Below are 15,165 nucleotides of genomic sequence, written 5' to 3' on the forward strand. Positions count from 1 at the left end.
TGGGCAGAGGAAAAACAACGACCCAGATTGGATTAATTTCCACGACCGGTCTGTTCCAGTAAACATCACCGTGCACGCAGGCGCCGTCAGATCACTGCGATCAGCGTGCCCGCTCCACGCTGACACCATAAGAATGGCAGCACATGTGTTCCTGAGTCACATCATCTGCTTAGCAACATGCACGCCGGGGAGAGTAGGACAGAGCGATGTGATTGGGGGAGACCGGGACCCTCAGGACACAGAGCGCTAATTGCAAAGCCGTTTTCCTTTTTTTTCCCCTCTCCCCCTCCTCCATTTTTAACAGATGCAATACGCCAGCCACACAAAAAGGGTTGCATAACCGGATTTTACAGCAGATACCTCCTCCTCCTTCATGGCTCTCCCTCCATTTCCATCCTTTTATGCACTGCTCACCACCACCACCCCTAACCCATCCTCTTCCTAGCAACTACATCTCTTCCTCTCCATCCTCTCATAACAGCTGGGGCTGAGCCAGATGGTTCTGATACTATTTTAGAGATTATGCACAGACTAAAGAGGGAAGGATTCTGCTATTTTGCGTGTTTTTTCTTTTTTTTTTTAGAGCAACACACTTTTAAATGTGTGTATTTGGGACACAAACAAAAAATGCTTTGTTAATTGGTTTGAAGGCAGAGTTGTTGACCCGACTGGAGTCTTTGGCAGGCCTGACAAAAGGGCTCAGTGTGGCCAGCCTTTGTGCTGCCGAGCTGTAGGAGCGGCTTCCATATTGGGACAATATGCGGCGTGACCTCTGACCCTCCTCGGAGGTGGTGGCCGGAGACCACTCAGAGATTTGCGATCCAAAAACACAAAGCGTTCCAGGCTCGCACACATCTACGAATAAGAGAGAGAGGAAAAAAAACAAACATGTTGGCACAAGTAGACAACACACACATGCACACCAACTGTTTCTTTTCGTTCATCAACCCTCTGGGCCAAAAATTACACATGCAAGCGTTTTGCTGTCTGACGGGGGCAGGGCAGACTTGGCTGGGTGATCTGAGAATATTTGCAACGCATACACACACATAGTGACTGGTGATTACACTCTGTAAGGGAAGGCGAACATGAAGTATTTGTCGCCACAGGGCCAAGACGGCAGAAAGGGGGTTGGGGGGAAGAGCTTGTTGTGCTTTGTGGGGAGATGGGAGGGAACGAGACATAGATGTTAGAAGACTTTTTGTTCAGTACAGTTTCCACATCGGTCCCAGAGGAAACAAAGACAAATTTTGCAACGCTAATGTTACTCAACCCTGATTACATTTTTTGTTTTTTTCTGTGAACACCAGGAAAAGGCTATGCATGCATACATGTACAGTTTTTATACTCTCCCCCCTTTTTTCCCCCACTGATAGAAGTGCGCGTCTCGAATTGGAGGAGCAGACTCACCGTTGCACTCTTTCCATGTTTGGATGACTGCATCTGCCGTCCGCAATAACTCTCAGAGTGATGCTCAGTGTGCCGAGCGTGTTTTGATGCTTGTGTGCTTGGTTAGAGAGGGTGATAGGAGGACAGTCCAGAAATAGAAATGTTTCATGAAAACATCAGAATGGAGAATCATTTCACTGTAAAGACTAGTTTCATAATCACCCTGGAGGAAGCGAGGCTTGTCTGTTCCATTTGAGCTCCCTTTTTTTGCCCTAATTCACTTCTGCAACTCGAATGTATTTAACCCAGTGTCAGCTCCGACTACCCTCGCTCCCTTATCGTAGCCTTTTCTCCTGTCAAGTTATGTTTGTTACAAAAGAGTTGACTTTATTCCTTTTTTTCCCCTTTATCCAGGAAGCGCTGTGAACATCAGACGTATGATGATTGCTGGGTTACAGTATGTGAGGAAGCAATCATTCTCTTTGAATGCCGGTCAAGAGCATGAGCCATGAGTAAACAAGGTGTGGCTCGGTGCAGATGATTTTTAGACAACTCGTTTTCCTAACCAATCACGGTCTGAGTCATTCTGTTTTGGAGGATTCTCCCAGGATTTGTGTGCAGTCCTGACAGCAGCCCAGTCTCACAGCCCTTTTTTGGCAGGATGCTATGAAATAGACTTGTCAGGTCTCAGGGCACAACAGACAATGTTTATGTAAGAGGTCGGAAATAGGCCGCGGATTTTGTCATGTTTAACGTTAGTCATGAGTTCACCGACTCTGTCAGCGCAGCGTCAAGCAGCCATTCAATGTGGCCCCCTTTTTTATTTCTTCCCGAGACGCCGCTTATTTCTTTTTTATCTTGCTTCCAAAGAGGCAGACCTTCTTATGTTGTTGTTGTTTTACAAGAGTGTTCTTCAGGCTTGCTGAAGTTCTTTAAAGATTTTTTTAAACATTGGCTGCTTTTCAGTCCAACACTGATACTCGATCATTTTCACCAGAATGATTTTTAAAGCCACCTAACTCTGACGTACGAATCGTTAAATTAAAGGCTCCAAACTCAAAAGGATGAACCAGTGTTGTGTCAACAGACAACTTAGCAAAGAACGAGCAATTATAAATAGGATCTTTAGGCTCTTTGTGACTAGCAGCCTGTCTTAAAAAGCCCTGTTCACTGAAGCCTCATCAGAAATGGCTTCAGTGGAAGGGTGGCTTCTTAAGCGGAAAAGGCTGAGGTAAGCTAAATTACACAAGAAGTGGACTAAAAATAATAACTAATTGAAAGCTGAAACTACTAACTAAAAATACTAATCCTTATTGTGGCAAAACATTTAACTCTGAAACACAAATATCAGCCTCACGGTGGCGTCAGACAGAAATATGTTTTTTCTCAACATTCTGTAGGCTTCATTCTTCTATGACTATGAATCTCTCCCAGATTTCTGTCTAGTAGCTTTTAAGAAACTTCAGTCAGCGCCTGGTGTGAATTACTCACATTACAGTGCATGCTGAAGCGACTAAACCACCAAATTGACTCACATATTTCAAAACATGAATAAACAGCAGCAACTGAGAAATGCAGCACTTCACATGCTGCATTATTATTGCACAGCCAGGCAATAAACTCCACAGCGGTGTCTCTGTTGACCTGATAAAATGCCCCTTTCATCATATACGTGCAGCATATTGAATATGTAAACTATCTTACACCTACCATCACTAGCATCATCACTAACATGAAAGCTTTACACTGTAAGCTGTTAATCACTGGGATCTACTTTCTTGCGTACAGAGAGACATCTACAGTAACTCATACAAATATAAAGGCACTGTCAAGTCTTCAGAGTGTTTCAAGCAGCTAACTGAGATTAAAGTCAGGCTAATTTTCACAGAACACAATGCTTTGTTTCCTAAAAATAACCCACACACAACTGCCAAAAAAAGAAAGGCACATTGATTATCAAATGCCAATTACAAACCCATCTCGCCTCACCATTCATACACACACATACACACATACGACCTGCTAACCCAACCTGGCTCCAGCCTCTACATCGGATCAATGCAGATCCACATCAATAAGCTTATTAGAGCTGCAGTTGGGTGGGGAACAAAGCCGATTAGCTGAGTCTCCACAGCCTGTCCCCTTAGGTTGAAAAGAAACAGAAGGGTCACCAGTCACAAGGTCATTGTGGAGCTGGTTGGTGTACAAACTGAGGTGGACCAACACCCTCCTCTCAGCACTTATGATTAATATGGTGATTAATATAGTTAGACTCTGGGAGACATTTATCAGCACAAACCCCAGTGATTATTAATCATGTTTGGCTCACTACTTTACCTGCTGCTTATGCTAATGTATTAATATAAACAGCTATACTAAAAGTTATTAGAAAAATAGACCTAAAGATAGGCTAACAACTAGCTAGGTGTTTTGTTATTTTTTGGTTATATTTGCAAAAAATCAGACTGGCGAGGTGTGAACTGACTGCACATCTGTGCGATATGACCAAAGTCATATAAAAATAAATATAAGACATTTATTGTCCCGACAACGATATATATCACATTTCTTTTTACATTTTCTGTAAATTCTCTGAATCTCGGGGAACTCGATTTGCGTGAAGTTTTTCTTTTTTGCTGGTCGTGTACCTGGAGATAGTTCTTTTGACCGATGCATGAAACTATACACTTTTAGACATTTTCTTTGTGAGTATTTATTACACGGCGTGCTGTGGGGAAAAGCCTGTTCTAACGTTCGAGTCTAAGGCTACGTCCACACGTACACGGGTATTTTTGAAAACTGAGATTTTCCGTTTTCGTTTTAAAAAATAATCCCGTCCACACGCAAACGCAGAAATGAAGGAAAACGCTGCTAGGCACATGCCAAAGCAACAGGTGGCGCTAGATTCCTAACCGTGTAGAAATGTTGGCCAATCAGAAGTCTAGAAGCCTCGGTGGGAAATAGTAAACAAGGATGGGGCACAGAAGCAGAACCGAGTCGTCTGTGTGGAGGGACAGTAACCGTGTGTGTATATGTAAGCATTTAAACACTACAGAGAGTACAATTAACAGTAACAGTATTGTAGAAATTCATTTCACCGAAACAATAACGTGGCGCACAGTGTGACGTCGAAAAAGGCGCACACCTTTGACGCTGCGTTTTCTGCGTTTTTCTCGTCCACACGTAAATGCAAAAACGGAGTTTTCAAAAATATCCACCCTGGCCGGAGTTTTTAAAAATCTCCGTTTTCAGTGACCGAAAACGCTGTTTACGTGTGGACGAAAGGTGCAAACGCATAGAAAAATCTGCGTTTTCAAAAATACCCGGGTACGTGTGGGTTGATTTTTTTCACCTAACGGCTCTTTTTTGCTTCTCATCCGTAAACGCTCTACGTACTCTTTCACGTGATTGAGTTTATTTTGAAAAATCTCAACAGGATCTTCAGCTTTATTGTGAAGGTTTATCTGGAAAATAAACAAGCGGACGGTGGAGCCACGTGATGGCTTCACCTCCGTTGTTGCTAACGACAGCGCATAAAAACAGTCGCTTGTCCGTCCGTAGTGTGGTTATTTTAAATATAAGAGAAAGAGAGAACTTTAAGAAATTAATACTACAGTGGCCATTAAAACGATGAAAAAAATATTGCCGTAAACAGTTTATTTTGCGACACCACGAAACAAACAATAGCGTAATATGAAACGGTAGAGGTTTTCATATCGTCATCCGATATATAGCGTTATATCGAACAGCTCTATCTGTCATTCAATGATTTCAGTCAGAAAATATGACATGAATGTCGCTAAAGTCCGAGCCAGGCTAATTTTTGTTACCAAAGAACATGTCTGAAAACCTGCCAAGTGACACCGGGACTATGTGAGCTCCGCTTCTATATTCGTTATATAACAACATACACAGAAGGCATGAAAGAGCCGTATTCATGCTTTCAGGGTAATTTCATCATGATGGGAACCAGAGGCCCCATAAAGCTTTTTTAATGGGCTTTCAGTGACTAGCATGACCACTCCATGATCTATGTGAGTACTTCCATTCAAGTGTACTAATTGATAAGACAGAGACAGGTTTAAAAAATGGAGCACAAGCTGAATACATGGCTTGTAAAGTGAGAAACACGTGAAAAAAGAGACAAGATAAACACTGGGTTTCGTGTAAAACAGAGGCCACTGTGTTTAGTTGGAAAAGGAACTTTTCCAACTCCTACTATGTGCAACTGTAGATGAATGTGCTGCTCTTTCCCCCCCTTTTCCACAGAGACGCAGGCCTTATGGTCTGACCCCTGCTTTGAGAATAGGCTCCCTGCACTGTACGCTGTATCCTGAGACTAGCAGGGGGGGAGTAAGACTGTCTTCTCTGACCCCACCTCCAGCACAAAGGCCATCTTTGACTGGGAGGCCTCATAATGAGTTGAAGGCAGAAGTGGAGCAGAGGCCGGGGGAATATCTGATGACTAAGGGGCTGTGAACACCACTGTACAAACTGTGTGATTAATGAATGCAGCATCATCACATACTGGCCTTCACCCAGTGCACTGAGATCATCACCTCCCCTCCCGTCTCTCCCGTCGTCGCCCAGATTCATTTGAAAAAAGGAAGTGTATGATTTGACATATGGATTAAACCCTTCCAGCGAGGCAAACTTGCATGTCTTTTAGGTAGTTGTTATAAAGTCAGTGAGGTGTGCTGAAGTGCGATATTGATCTGGAGCCTCATGTCTTGTGTGCTTGCTCGGGATTTATTTGCAGCTGCTGTTACTGGAAATGGATCCTCGGGGCGATCTGGATTCAGCTGATCCAATTAAACGCTGTGAATAATTGATCTGACAGTGAAACTGAGCTCTGTCACATGGGAGCAGTGACATCATCATTTAAGGGTTGAAATGGTACTCCTGTGCAGCTGGACTGCCCCGGGTTGTTTGTTCCACAATCAGTTCACTGTATCTGATTACCGCCTGTGAAGGACACTAAGCAGACCATGAGGACACATGGGGAGGTTACACTGGCATTATGAGGCTCGGCGAGACTGTGCAAAGATAACAGACTCACTGATAGCCGGGGCCCGGAAACTCGTGAGATTGTCACATGCTGCAGTACACGAGCATGAGTCCACGAGTCGTCTGGTTACGCCGGCAAAGTTACTTTCTGATATCACAAACAAATCTCTCTTTGTTTCCCTTCTAATAGTTTGTCTTTCATTTAGGTTGTGTGCAAGCTGTTCTTGCTTTGCGTGCTACGATAGCCACGCCGAAAGAAGACCTCCATATGAACCAGATGGACTCTGCATGGGTTGATTATCTTCCTGGCCATGAAATAAGGTGCAAATAGGAGCCATCTTTGGCCTCGACCTTGGAGGAAGCTTAGACTGTAATATCTAATGAAACCCTTTCAGAGAGGTCTGCTCTTACTGCTCACTGCTTTTTCATCTAGGTCTGTACCACAAATGAGAAAAGGAGGCTGTTGAACATTCAACATCTTGTCTGAATTAGACTCTAACCCTCGGTAAGGAAACGGAGGTGGTGCTAGTGGTGGGGGTTGGGGTCTCCATGTCTCCATCCTAGAGAGAGAGAGAGAGAGAAGAAAGGGTAGGTGTGGGGTCCCACTCACAGCTGACTCTACTGCTGCAGACATTTTGCCGGGTTGGCACTTATAAGCCGGTCGTAGTGAACTCAGAGGCCCGATGATATCATCCAGTGTTTTCCCCACGTGGTAACACAGTCATCATTTATCACCGTGTAAAGTCCAGGTTTGTAAACTCAAATTATTGCTATCTGACTGCAGACTGGCTCGTCAACTAAGCCTGATTCAGATGAAAGCATGACTAGTTTGTTCCCAACAGGCATGTGGTTCCAATCTTATTATTTTGCCTTGTATTTCTAGTTTAAAAGGACCATCCTTTACCACTTAAATCATGAAAGGAGACTTAGAGTTAATGTTAGTGCTCCAGATATTTGCTCCAGAAATCAAAACCAAGCAAGGGGCTTTTTCCTTCCTTCTATTTTTTTTAGAGGCTTCTCACCACTCTTATTCATCCATCCATCTTTTTAACCACTTATCCAGGTTAGGGTGAAGCCAAAACCTTCTTGGTGTGATCCAACTGTGCTAACCACTTGACGTAGTTCTGTTTGCTTTCCTAGAGAAAAGTTTTTGTAGCTGTTGCAAGCACCAATTAAACTTTTGACTTCCCCTGTTTTCTTTTCATCCTTTATTTAGCTGCGGCAAACTAATCGACTCTTAATGTCACTATAAGCTCTGTTTCACTGAACTGGGAAATTTCAGCATAAACTCATAGATTAGCTACGTCAGCAGGATGTACTGAAATGTGATTTTTTTTATTCTGTCACCAAATAAAAGGATGAAAAGGTGAATTTCCAATGATGTGATGGAAGTATTACAACTATTATGTAACCTAGCAGCTATCTTTAAACATATTAAGCACAGTACAGTGTGTTATCATGTGCAAAGGCCTGGTCAGCTGAGAAGCGTATTCTCTATAAGCAGATATCTGCTGGGACTATCATGAGATTAGATTTTCACTTCCTAGTGTTTGTGGTCAAAAACCATTCATGATAACGGTGCTATCTTTAGAAAAATTAAACAACAGCAAAAAGCAATAATCCTGTCATTAAAATTCATCTATAGCTGAGTTTGTGGAGTGTTCATGGTGCAAATTAAGAACTGCAAAAAAGACTAATTAGACAGTTATTTAAATTATTAGTAAATTTCAATACATTGTTATGGCAATATGTCAATTATTTGCATATGAAAATGCAGAATCCATAAGTTAAGGATCAGGTTTTTTGGCTCCACAAGCTTTTCTTGTAGTTTAAGTTCTGTTGACCAATCACGTTTGATATCTCCCAGCCATCAGCCATCCTCACAGAGGTTTAGCTTTTGATTATAGCTTGTATTAATTATACCTTCAGGTTCTGCTTTCATAAATGATGATTGCCACATGGAGCAGGAAGTCATGAACCACATATCCATTATTCAGATATCCAGAGGTCCAAACAAAAGAGAGCCAGCACACTAGCTGACGGGTTTTGAGACTGTGAGGAGAGTCTAGCCTATTCAGACACGTATATAGCACTTTTATTTGCAAATTCATGGCCAAATCCATAGCTTACAGTAGCCGCTTGCCATTGACAGTAGTCTAGCTGGTCACCTCTCCAATATTGACTGCTGAGTGGCCTCAAAGAAGGTCGCAAAGATAAACTTGATCTAAGTTTGCTTTGTTTTTTACCTGTTTGGCAAATGTTGGGTAAAGCAAACAAGCTGCACAAGCAAACTACACATTTCTCCACAAATTGAGCCATTTGAACCTAATGTGGACAGTGAGGGGACCCTGTCAGTTAATTAGAAGAGGGAGGTGACGGCTTCATCCATCACCTTACCTTCCCCCCTACACCCCGAACATCAAGTCCAATAAGAAAACTTCCCTCATCCGTCAAATCGCACCACATTTCCAACTGCAAGGACCACAAATGAGTGGAGAGCTGGAATGAAATCTTTCAGCAACACACTGACATGAGCTCGACCTCCCCGGTAAAGGTCACGCAGTGTTACCATAGCAATGGGGAACACCACCGGTGTGTTAAAAAGGTAGCCAGGAGGGGTTGTGAGGGAGGGGGTGACTAAACTGAATCCATGGTTGAGGAATTTCAATGGGTGGGTGAGGATGCGTGTTGAATCTTAAAATATTCGCTCTAAATGAAGTCGCAGTAGCTGCGCCTCTATTCATTACACCGCTCTGATGTTCTATAACCATTAACATCTGTTAAAGCCCAGTACGCACGACGACACATCCAGCTCTCTGGACAAGGAGGGTATTTTTAGACGTGTACTCATTACTGCTGAGAGATCATTTGTAAAATGAAGGACGGGGAAGGGAGAAGCAGGCCAATAACACCGTGAAAGATGGCATCCATATTCAAATACCTGAGAAGCGAGTGGATTTAACTAGTAGTGAAAGGGGGCGAAGGTGAGATGCGGCGGCGGCGGTGTTGGTGGTGGAGGGCAGGCCAATCAAAGATTCTGAGGAGGCCAACGCGATAAAATAGTCAGGGCAAGGTCGAGAAAATTATACAGCACATTATCCAGTATCTGGATGCTTCGAGCTCCGCTTCAGAAATATAGACAACACATGTAACCTGTAACTAATTACACATGCTCATATCACTGCTATGTTCTCTGGACTGAATCCATTGTTCTCTCGCGGATCAGCGTTCCTCTGGTAATGCAACCGTAATTCAAATGAGCTCGTCAGCTCTATTAGCAGAGTGGTTATCATTCAGGATCAGGCGTGCATCGATTGTTCCATTATTCGCCCCCCGAAATGATATATATCCTACAGTCAACATGTGCCATATTTCCTGTTTTGGCCATACAGTAGTGGTATGGGATTGTGAAAGGGTTATCCGTTTTTCTATAAATGCATTCTGATTTAATTTGTTGCAGGAGGGAAAGTGACATGCAATCCGTCTCCTTATCCAGGTAGAGCTTAGATTGGATAAGAATATTGTGCCATTATCTTACAAAGTGAGGAAACAAACACAGATCGGGTGGTAGACAGCTCTACCTCTTCTGTTCTCCAGGTTTTAGAATGGGACGTAGGCTGGAACAACAGTGCCCCCTGGTGAACCTGCTGCAGTGAGTAAACCCAGGTGTTTTTTCCTAAACTGAACATCATTCAGAATATAATGTTTATATAATGTAATCTGCATGGTGCCCTTAACCTCCTAGGACCTGGCGTCCACGTATGTGGACATCACATTTTGGCTTGTCTAGACCAAAATAATACATTTTGCTCTACAAGGGCCTGATATCCAGATAAGAGGACATTATACTGCAACTGTTCTATCAAAATTTAAAATAAATGTCCTTATATGTGGATCTCATATCTCTCAGAAACAAAAATCAGGTAAAAAAAAATCTGGAAATTCTTTGTTTTTACATTCATCAGGTCCCAACGTGCCCAAAAATCAAAGAGAAATTAAAAATTCATGCCATGGAAGAGTTCAGGTTTTAGGAGGTTAAATAAAGATTTGTCTGATTACAGCTGCTGCACTGAATTAGTCTAACTGTGTTAAGGAAAAAAAAACAAAGAGAGGCAGTCCAAATATGGCTTTTCTGTACCCTTGTAGTCCCACCAGGCTGGCGCTGGCATTGGTAAAATAGAGAGAAAAAAGGCACAATGGAGTGATGGGGGGTGGTCTTTGTTGCCAAAGCGTTCTTTGCTATTGCACAGTTAGAAGTGAGCACACCAAATATCCGAGTGCCACTCCACTGGGAGGCCAAGTTGGTGTGTGGTTCCAAATGGACTCGGCCAATTTGGCCAGTAACTTCCCGGGAGGTTCAGTAAAGCCAGACATTGTCCTCACAGGCACCCAGAACAGCAATGTAACCAGGTGCTGAGAGGTCAATGATGGAGTGATAGTATGATATTTATTCATGGAGGGAGATTGTAGGATCTGAGGAAATCCAGCTTGCTTTCGGTTCGGTACGCATATGTATCGAACAATACAAATTTTTTCATTTATTTTATCAACTTTTCTTCTGACGATGCTGTCTGTGTTGAGAGCTCAGTGGATCTGCTTTCGACTACTCCGCCTAGGCTGCACTGTCGAGCGCAGATCCACTGAGCGCAGCGCAAGCTAGCAAGATAGAAGCTAAGCTCGTTGCAACATGGCAAATTGAACCTCCCCCACCCTCATTCAGATCTGGCGTTTGGAACTATTTTGGTTTTCATGTGACGTATGACCCTGAAGGTAAGCGCGTCATGGACAAAAGTAAAACAGTATGTTGGATGTGCCACGCAATGCTCAATTACATTGGTGGGAACTATAGTGCATTAGCGCAGTTAGCTCGTTAACGTGTTAACGTGTTGACGCTGTCCAGCCCCACTCACGGGCTGATCCGCGGTAGCTCGTTAACGGAGATTTGCCGTGTTGTGGCGTTAACGTCATTTCAGATTAACGCTGACAGCACTAGTGGGAACACAACGGATATGACTGCACATTTACGCCGACATTATCCTAGTGCAAAGACAAGTGGAAGCAGACAAAAACAACAAGCACGCATGCTACAAACTTTACCCGAGTCATTTAGACAGCCGTTAGCACATGATTCTCCTTATGGGGACCTGATATGTTTAATACCCTGCAGAGAATATAGCCCAGAAGAAGCGTATAGCATAGCTTTTATTTTGGAAAGAGCCATTTCTCTGTAATAAACTCTCTTTTCCAAAGATGAGTGATTTCTCAATCAGATAGATTTATTATTTTATTACTTTGTTGTTACAGCAACATTAAATTTAAAAACTGTACTTTTGAGTTAAAAGTGGTGAGGGGAGGAACACAGGAGAGGAAGACGGGACAAAGGACAGACTGGAAGGTAGGCAGAGGTTACCAATAACTAATGACTGAATGTAAAGTGGTTTATAAACCTAGAGTAAAAAAGGGTTAGAAGCACTCATGGGACTATCATCGATCATAATGGCTTATTGTCAGGAGCCCTCGTTAAAGGGGTTCAGCCCAGTGCAGAGCTGTCTCTGCTTAGTTTAGGATTATCTTTGAGTTATTTTTCCTTTTTTCCCTTTGTAAAGTCTTTGATTTCTTCTTTAGTTGGCTGCACTGCATATATGACACATTAGATCACAGATGTGAAGGATATAATAAAAATACTGGCCTTCTGAACAGTTTATTTCCGCCTCCACCACTCGATCAACTCTCACATGGTGACTGTCTCCCGAATCCAAACTGGGATATGGTTCCTCAGAAGAGAGACCTAGTTTCTTCGCTAGTGCTGCTTCTTTGTAAACAGATGTTCAAACTTATTTTTAAATGTTGCATTGGATTTGCATTTAAATGACTCAGTCTTTTACATAAACAATGTAATATACTGGTAATATAAAATATGCCTCAGTGTAGCTAAAGAAGTGATGCATCTGCTTTTCACAGCTTCAACCTCTGAATGCACATCTGCCACCCACACCTCGAGAGCCTGCTGATTTTTATTGAGCCCTTATAAAGAGGATCCAAACAAAAAAATGTTCCAAAGACATGGATGTGATGTCACTAACTAATCGCCCAACATGCACTGCAGCAAGCCCCCTTCCAGTGAAACAAGGTACCACTCGTGTCTCTGTGTGTCGTTTGCTGGTGATAATACGGCACAAAAAGACTCTTAGGGACGACATTATCTCCAATGTTCTCTGAAGACTGACATGCCTGTAATGACCAAGCACAGCATGCTCTCTGTTGATAGTGCTTACAAACCTCAATTTGGGAGGTGGTGGGGGGACAAAAAAGAAATGCGGACGACAGAATGCCAAGTGTGATTCAGACCACAGGGTGTTGATTTCTGGGAAAGTGGCTCCGGAGGCTGGAAGTACAAAGACAGATGGCAACATGGTGCACCGATTCCCCTATGAGGCTTCACACACAACAAGAAATCTATTTATGAGATGGCTCTCTGAGTGTAATGCCACTAATTTGGGTCTGATGAAGAACACAGGAGCCGTGTGGCAGCAGCGGAGACTTTCAGCCATCTCTAAAAGGATTTTTGAGAGACCAGATGTGGTGTGCAATGAATTTAATTCGACTGCATTCGTCCCTAAAGAGCATCTTATCAGGTTATACGCTGACTTTTATATACGGGAGCGACTGTCTGCCCTTGAATTCATTTCATTTTTATGACCTTTGATGAGAATTGAGATATTTATTTTGTTAATAAAAATATAAAGAACAGAGGTTAGCAATAGTTTGATGCTTTAAATTTCCAATGCAACACATAGGCAACTATTTTACTAATTAAAATAATAATAAAAAGAAATTTACAAAGATCCTGAAAAATATCAGCAACTAAAACTAACCCCGCTGGAATCAAATGCAACCTTCAAGCGATGTACACACTCACACAACAATTGATTTGTTGTTTTTGGAGGTACCAGACAGAAAAGGCTTCTTTTCCAATAAAGATCAATACAGATGTCTAGGGCAGCATTGTCTCTGAATGGATATGTGATCAGCGTCATTCCCCGACCCTCGCTGTGAATTACTTGCAGCGTTTGAAATCTTGAGTCTGGCTTTGTCCTTCGGTCCACGGCTTCTGAAGCATCTCAACTATCAAATTACACCAACAAGTTAGGGCCGATTTATGAGAAATCACTTTTTAAAGGAGGAAAAACCAGGAAACAGGCAACGCTGTGTAAATACGTGACCGTGTGCTGAAAATTGCTGGTGGTATTACCTCCTCCATCAAAAACCTCCGCTATTGTGGTTAGCCCTTTAATCATAACATGCATTGCATCTGCAAGTAAGTCGTGATGTGCACTGCTGAATATTTTCCGTGTGAGACACCCTTCAAAGGAAAGGGAAAAAAATGGAGTCGATTTTAAATTCATCTTTAAAAACGTACAACCTAAGGGGACCTTTTCACTTAAACACGAGCTAACCCACTCACTCAGAAAAGAGGTTTAACAGCTCTCAAACGCAAGACAGGCAGGGCTGATTGCAGGGAAGGAGGCAGAGTGTGTCTGCTTTTAGAGGCTGTGTTGGCTCGAGTGAAGCCAAACTGGACACAAATCATCTGGAGCACCATCCAGAGGGGTGGGCGTGTGGGTGGGTGGGAAGGCAGAGCAGATAAAACGAATCCTAAAAAGCTCCTGGCAGCTGAATAAAACAGCCCCAAAGGCTGTCTGTCATGGCATGGTGTTCAAGCGTTGGCGCCCTCTTTCTGTTTCTGGCTTTGTTCGTGTCCTGGTTTCACGGCGCCTTTCATCTCCCTTCCCTGCCTCTCCCATAGGTGCCTGCGTAATTACTACTGACACAAAGAGAAGGAAGCAAACATGAATCCGCAAACATTACTAAAGTAATTAATTCCCGTCGATTCACTATCTTTCGATTCATCTGCCGGTTTGATGAGCTTGCCTGCTCCCCCCCACCTCCCCGTCTTATTTCCCCTGCAAAGCCTGATAAAAGAACAGAGAAAACCCAGATTTATTGTCACTTATCATTCAAATTACGCAACAAAGTCACCTTGCTTGATCCTTTCAGCTCTGAATATTCTAATTTGTCAACTATAAACACTTCACCACACAGCCTTTAATAGCACGGAGAGGAAAAGCTTGAATCCTATCTCACGGCTTCAGTCTGGAGGTGCGGGGAGCAGAAGCAGATACTTCCCTGTGAATCATTTAATGGCAAATAAAACTGTAACTTCACAGTCTTTGAAGAAGTGCAGGCTGTCTGGTTTTCGCCACGGCTGTGATATATTTATGACAGCAACGAGGAGGATGTCTCTGTCCTCGATTTGGAAGAATCCGTCTAGCCGTAAACAACATTAGCGTTGGCGGTTGCAGTGGATGCAGTGTTGTAATCTTCAGCTCGAACCTTGTTTGATAAAGCCTTTTTCTCCGCAGAGCACGTTGGTTGTGGTTTAAGAAACCTTCATTTTCTTCTTGTTCTCTGGTTTTGCCTTCTCTTTCTTTGTGCTTGCATGAGAAATCCACTCTAACATCATGATTGCATCACCTCACACACGTCTTTCCTGTGGGCATGAAATCAGCACAACAGCTGGGCTGTCAGAAGGTGTCGTTTTTGCAAAAAGGAAACAGGGGAATAACTGGCTGCGCAGGCTTTCAGAGGATCCTCCAGACACGCTGCCGCCTACCCCCCCTCCTGCTGCTCTACGATGAACTGCTGAACTCCAGATGGGGCTGACTCTTTGACTTATTAAAGATTTACCAGGTGAGTTTGGCATCATTC

At 43.0% G+C, this 15,165-nt stretch overlaps 1 long non-coding RNA gene across 1 annotated transcript; it reads left to right on the forward strand.

Moving 5' to 3' along the window:
• Positions 1-9,053: 9,053 nt before the first annotated feature.
• Positions 9,054-13,146, forward strand: LOC113034719 (uncharacterized). The gene is made up of 3 exons (XR_003274215.2): positions 9,054-9,892; positions 9,994-10,048; positions 12,358-13,146. It is a non-coding gene; the product is annotated as an uncharacterized LOC113034719 (long non-coding RNA).
• Positions 13,147-15,165: the final 2,019 nt, after the last annotated feature.

This window comes from Astatotilapia calliptera, chromosome 13, assembly GCF_964374335.1.
Source record: "Astatotilapia calliptera chromosome 13, fAstCal68.1, whole genome shotgun sequence".
Classification (NCBI taxonomy): domain Eukaryota; kingdom Metazoa; phylum Chordata; class Actinopteri; order Cichliformes; family Cichlidae; genus Astatotilapia; species Astatotilapia calliptera.